At 43.2% G+C, this 6,008-nt stretch overlaps 1 protein-coding gene across 1 annotated transcript in view; it reads left to right on the top strand.

The window, feature by feature from the left end:
- The first annotated feature begins 1,090 nt into the window (after positions 1 to 1,090).
- The window catches only part of LOC119947860, a 68,402-nt gene continuing 63,484 nt past the window's right edge, over positions 1,091 to 6,008 (top strand). Inside the window, exons 1-2 of the mRNA XM_038769513.1 lie at positions 1,091 to 1,175; positions 1,719 to 1,936. The gene's annotated coding sequence lies outside the window, so the exon portion shown is untranslated. The remainder of the gene's footprint in view (positions 1,176 to 1,718; positions 1,937 to 6,008) is intronic.

Raw genomic sequence — 6,008 nt, 5'->3', positions numbered from 1 at the left:
AAACATGCCCCAGTCGAAATTTGGGAGGAGCTGATAGAAGGGTGTCAGCTCATCTCTTTCTGTCTTTGGGCTTAGCAAAATTAGAGGGTTGGCATCAGGCTGTAGCTGAAACCTGCAGCCAGAATAAGGATGCACCCTCCTCTGCAGTGGAAAGATTAAGCTAGGGGGTATGGAGGGAGTGCATGAACGATCAACCCCCCCCTTGCCCCAGCGCTGCTACTGAAGTTTCATTCATTCAGTCATATTCATTGAGTGCTTCCTGTGTGCAGAGCACTGTACTAAGCGCTTGGGAAGTACAAATTGGCAACATATAGAGATGGTCCCTACCCAACACGTGCTCATAGTCTAGAAGGTTCTCTCTCCTACTTAGACTGTGAGTCCCATGTGGGACAGGGACTGTGTCCAACCTAATTAACTTTTAGCTACCCCAGTGCTTAGAACAGTGTTTGACACATAGTAACTGCTTAACTAATACCATTAAAAAATAAAATAAAGAATGATCATTACATATGCCCAGGGAATAAGGGACCTATGCCTACACACATGGATAAAGCTCAATGGCAGCCGTGTTATTTTTTCACACACAGGATGTCTATATAGTTGTCAAATAAATACACTTGGCATTCTTTAGTTCTCAACTAGAACAAATCTTTCATTCATTCATTCATTCAATCAATTGTATTTATTGAGTGCTTACTGTGTTCAGAGCACTGTACTTAGTGCTTGGAGAGTACAATTTGCCAACAGATAGAGATAATCCCTACCCAACAATGGGCTCACAGTCTAGAAGGGGGAGACAGACAGCAAAATAAAACAAGTAGACAGGTGAATAATGATGGTATTTCTTAAGCCCTTACTATGTGTCAAGCACTGTTCTAAGCACTGGGGTAGATGCAGGATAATCAGGTTGTCCCCCATAGGGCTCACAGTCTTCATCTCCATTTTGCAGATGAGGGAACTGAGGCCCAGAGAAGTGAAGTGACTTGCCCAAGGTCACACAGTTGATGAGTGGCAGAGGCGGAATTAGAACCCACGCCCTCTGACTCCCAAGCCTGGGCTCTTTCCACTGAGCCACGCTGCTTCCTCCCCGGCTCCAAGACACTTATCCTGGGAGAGTAGATATTTTCCAAGCTGCCCATAGACGCCTGTGAAGAATCAGCCTAGAACTACTACCTGTGAGCAGCCTCTTGGCCATTTCAATGGGGATACTGATTCATACTTGTGTGGGGGTGGTGGGAGGGAGGGGGCAGGGGAAACTTAACTAATGCCTTTCACTACTCACCTTGATTCTGCCTTTTCATCCCATTTTGATCTATAAATGCAACAGGACTTTGTCCACACTCCCCTCACGATTCCTTCTCAGTGGAGAGAAGGGGAGCTATGTTCTAGGCTCGGAAGTTCAACTTTCGATCCATCCCTAACCTTTCACTTTGCCTTACAGATTCATAGACTCCAACATTTGAGATCCTTAAAGCATGCGCCTAAAGAACACAAGCTAGCCTGTCGAATATCCAGATTTCCCAAGGAATAAAGGCTAAAGCATGCAAGAAAGACATTTGCTCAGCCCTTACCCTTCCTTCCCTATAATCCCTATTCCAGATGAAGCTGCATTTCTGAGTTCATTCTTCATATGGACACCCCTAAAAAGGTCCCATCTCTGAAATCTGATGCATTTGATTGTTCTGTTTCCTTAATGAAGAAAGCTCTATTTTTTCCAGTCTTGGATAAACAGAGCCTCAAGGAGAGAGACAAGAAGCTCCCAGGGGCCTCCTCGGCCATTGGTGGCTCATGGGAATCAGCCTTCTGATTATCTGACTGTTCCACTCCACCTACTCTACTTGGGAGAAGAATACAGATGTCTTGATTGGTTTGGGATGCTTCTTTTCTCCTGCTTCTGGGCTAAGTCCCTTAAAAGATGACTCAAGTAGCATTCAAGGTAATCAACTCCTTCTATTTCATAGGCATTTTAAATGGAGCAAGGCCAGTGGATAAAGAAGGGCAGATGGAAAAAAGGCAGACGTTCGCTGGTAGATTGGTTACCAAACAGGAGCGGGATTTTGTACTATGTATTTGTGAAATGAGTATCTTCGATTCCATGCTACTACATTCTGGTTGATGGAAGAAAGTACCTGTCGCTTGTTGAATGTCTTTGGTTGTGCTCTGCAATTGCAAGCCTCTCGAATGACTTTTTAGTTTCACTCAAAGTCACCGAGATGTTTATGCTTTGGTTGCCTCCCACATCACAGCCATAAATACCAACAGAGTGAAGACCAGTAAATCTGCCATTCGGGAGCAAAAACATTGACATCCCAATCCAACTAATGACTCCCCTGCACCATTTTTATTATACAAACAGGGGTTTCCCTTATTCGGCAAAGAAGATGTCCTTCTGGAGTTATTTTTCAGAAAGGACAAGGTGTATGAGAGTCCAGGAGATGGATAATAGGGAAGCTGATTTGTGGAAATAAGGCACAGGAAAGAGGGTTACTCCTGCAACCTTTTAATGTTTGTTTTTCCACATAAAAGTACAGTTCATAATAAGACTGTACTAGGAAATATTGAGCTCAGTATTGCTGCTACAACCTTGAGTTTTGGAGAAAATTGCTTCATGGTACTTTCCCCGGGAAGATGCATTCAGCCCTGCTTTCTCACTGAGCCCTTGACAAAGTTCAAAGAGAGTTAAAGGCAAAAATTGACCATCATCCAAACTTAGTGAGTGACTTCTTACCTTGCTTTCTGGGCCAATTTTTATGTATGAGCGCATAGGGCTAAGGGGTGAAATGTTTGGGAAATGATGGAAGTGATGGCCGTGGACAAGATTATCCTTTCCTTTCATCTTGATCTAGAAAGAATTTATTTCCCCCCCAACAGCAACTTCAGTACTTCCATGTCAATTAAGCTCTTGAGTACTGCTCCAGCCTCCCCCCCGCCCACCCCTTCCCAAGCAGATTCTATTGCTTCCTCCTACCTGGCATTTATTTTAGTGACTGTCTATCCCACTAGCCTGTAAACACCTGAATGGTGGGGATCAATTGTACTCTCCCTAATGCTTAGTACTGTGCTCCGCGAGCAGGAAGCGCTCAATACGTACCATTGATTGACTGATTGAAAGAAACCTTTAGGGATATGACTCCATTCCCCCGATAAAATTTAACCAGAAATGCTAAAATACTCCACAGAGCCTCTTTAATAAGCCCAGGATGTGCTTTAACCATAATTTGTAAATGAATGGGATAAACTGATTGTGTATTCTATTACATCATCTCACCATGGTGAGATGGAAAAGAAAAAAAAAATGAAAAACGAAAACCAAGCACTTGGACAAACCCTCCTTTGGTTCTGATTGAACACAAAAGTGACATGTCTATTTGAACATCAAATGCACTAACTCTCTAAATCCACTAGACCCTTTAAAGACCCAAATGTCAAACAATCAGGGGGAACAGTGAACTGCCGGGAGATAGAGTGGCCTGGCAGACATCAGCTGGGAGAGGGATTGCTCTTCTTAAGCAGGGGCCTCTGGAAAATAGGGACACCAAGAAACAGATTCTAAAACAGTGAAAGGGGTTGCAACTGGGCACACAGTACAAAGTGAATTGTTGGTCACACAATGGCATTTCAGCCACGCATCCTCACCCCAGAGGATCGCACCATCAGATAGGTCATCTTCAAAAATGATTCTTTCATTTTATATACATACACACACACACATATGCATAGCTATATATCTAGAGAGCATACATATATAGCTATAGAGAGAGAGCTGGTTGGTTAGCTATACACACATGCATACATACACATCACTTTATATGGTAAACTGTAGAATAAAAGAAAATTCCTGTGAGTCGCTCCTATTTGGCAGGGACAAAGCGCTTACTATGTACCAGGCACTGTACTAAGCCCTGGGGTAGATACAAACTAAGGATTCAGAAGGATTCAGCGGCTCCCTAACCACTTTTCTAAAACTAAAGGTGTTTTCCAAGGATTGTGGCTTTTCTTGCAAAACCTCCCAAGTAAAAAAAAAAAAAATCTAAGCCAAAAAGCCTGTGTTATACAACTGCTTTAGCAAAAGTTGAACTACAAATGGACGTGCTGGCATCACTTTCCAGGAAATTGAAGTTTACCCATCATTACCCACAACTCCGATTATACACAGTGCTCCAACTAGTTGTTTAGCTCAACGTATCCTACTTTGCGGCTTAGTGCCGAACGAAGACATTTCCAAGTCTCTGTGTGAGATGTTGCTCTCTTGTACCAAATCTGCTCTCGGAGAGGGCAGTTCCAAGTCATACAGAACCTGCTTCCATGAGCCAAGAATATTAAATGCATCAGAGGCTATTGTGTGGTGATGAAACTTTACAATGTTTTCCATGGGAACCGAGTGTGTCTGAATGCCACATGCAGACAAATTTTACCCTGGGGCAATTATAATGAAGTTATATTAGAACTCATAAAAAGATTTTGCAGCCAACAGGTGAGCCAACAGTCTCATGACTTTGCTGGGCCCGGCACTAATTATATTTGCTTTCAGTGGCTGCCTCCAGTCACTGGGCCCTGTAATGTCACCACACTCATAAGCACTTCTAAGAGAAGCACTCCCTCCTGGAAAATATAGTAGAGCAATGAAGGGAACTATTTGTCGAGCTGCTCCTGCTCCACTCCCTTCCTTAGCTATACCCAGAGCCAAATATTGCAGGAGAGGGAGACTAAAATCTCTGTTCCAGATTTGAACTGAGTTTAAACTTCTGGGAAGGGCATGAGTCTTGTAGTGTGAAACGTGTTTTTCTAGTCGCCCAGATCTCAATAAAGACAGAAACTTCTGGGACTGTGGGGTGTTTCTTAGGCCTCAGAAGTCTCCTAGGGAGGGTTCAGGGTTGAAAACCTTTCATTCGGCGGGTCTAGAATCCCATGTGAAGTTGGAACAGGATGGGGTTAGGAAGAGGACAGCTGTGCTGTGGTGTTCCACCACTCTATGGAAAAGTGTAGAAAAGCGTTCAGGTGTTAGGGCTGCGGCTGCTAAATATTAGACAAGACCATCTGTAGCCACTGGACCAAAGCCCTGTGAAAAGGCCGGAGTAAATGAGATTTCTGACACTGTTGTGGTCAGGGAATTGCCAGCAATGCAAATGGCATGCAAAGAAGATGGCAAGCGGGGCTATGAATGAGATTGTGTTAGCCAATCAGCTGGGCAAGCAGAATTATTTGGCTGAACCCAGTAGTCTTCTAGAGCCTCGTACTCTTGAATTATTCGATGGGGCGGCTGGCAGTTGTTCAAGTTGAGCTTATGATTGGTTTTTGCAGTGACGCGTACTCACCTATATTTCCTGGGGGCATTAAAGTGAGGATGTGGATAACGGAATTGCCGTTATTCTTTTGGATGACTGTCCACTGATTAATATGTTCATGGTTTTGCATTTACCTGTTCAGATCGCTATCTTCAAAATGATGGAATTTTAGTCTATGGGAGACGTGGAATTGAATTTTTTAGAGCAAGACTTTCGGAGATCAAGATATTCCCTGCTTTTTGCACTTCCATTTTGACTGCTGATCATTTAGCCCAAGAGCTCAATGATTAAACAAGTCATGTTCTACTTCCATATTATATGTGGGAATTCACTGTAGACAAACATGTACTTACCCTACTTAAATTTCCATTTTTCCAGAAATATACCACTGCATCTTTTGTTTAGGTGCATTTTTTAAATTTGTAAAAACTGAACCTTTCATTCAAACAACCTTGTGGCTTAAGTGTGTGTGTGAGTGTGTGTATGTGCGCATGCGTATGTGTGATATATAGAGAGATCCTTCATGTCAGAAGATGATGGAACTGAATTTGGAACCCTATCCTTGTGCCCAAGCGAGGTTGCAAAGACCAGTGTGTGCCCACATTGTGCACACAGTGTGACCAGAAAGATAGTTCCTTTCTGTGCTAATGCATCTGCTGAAATCAAAACTGGTCTCCATTTTTTTTTATGGCATTTGTGAAGTGCTTACTGTGTGCCAGGCAC

The sequence above is a fragment of the Tachyglossus aculeatus genome, chromosome X4 (assembly GCF_015852505.1).
Source record: "Tachyglossus aculeatus isolate mTacAcu1 chromosome X4, mTacAcu1.pri, whole genome shotgun sequence".
Lineage (NCBI taxonomy): Eukaryota > Metazoa > Chordata > Mammalia > Monotremata > Tachyglossidae > Tachyglossus > Tachyglossus aculeatus.
Note: the sequence above shows the minus strand (reverse complement) of the source record. Positions and strands in the feature narration are given on the sequence as shown.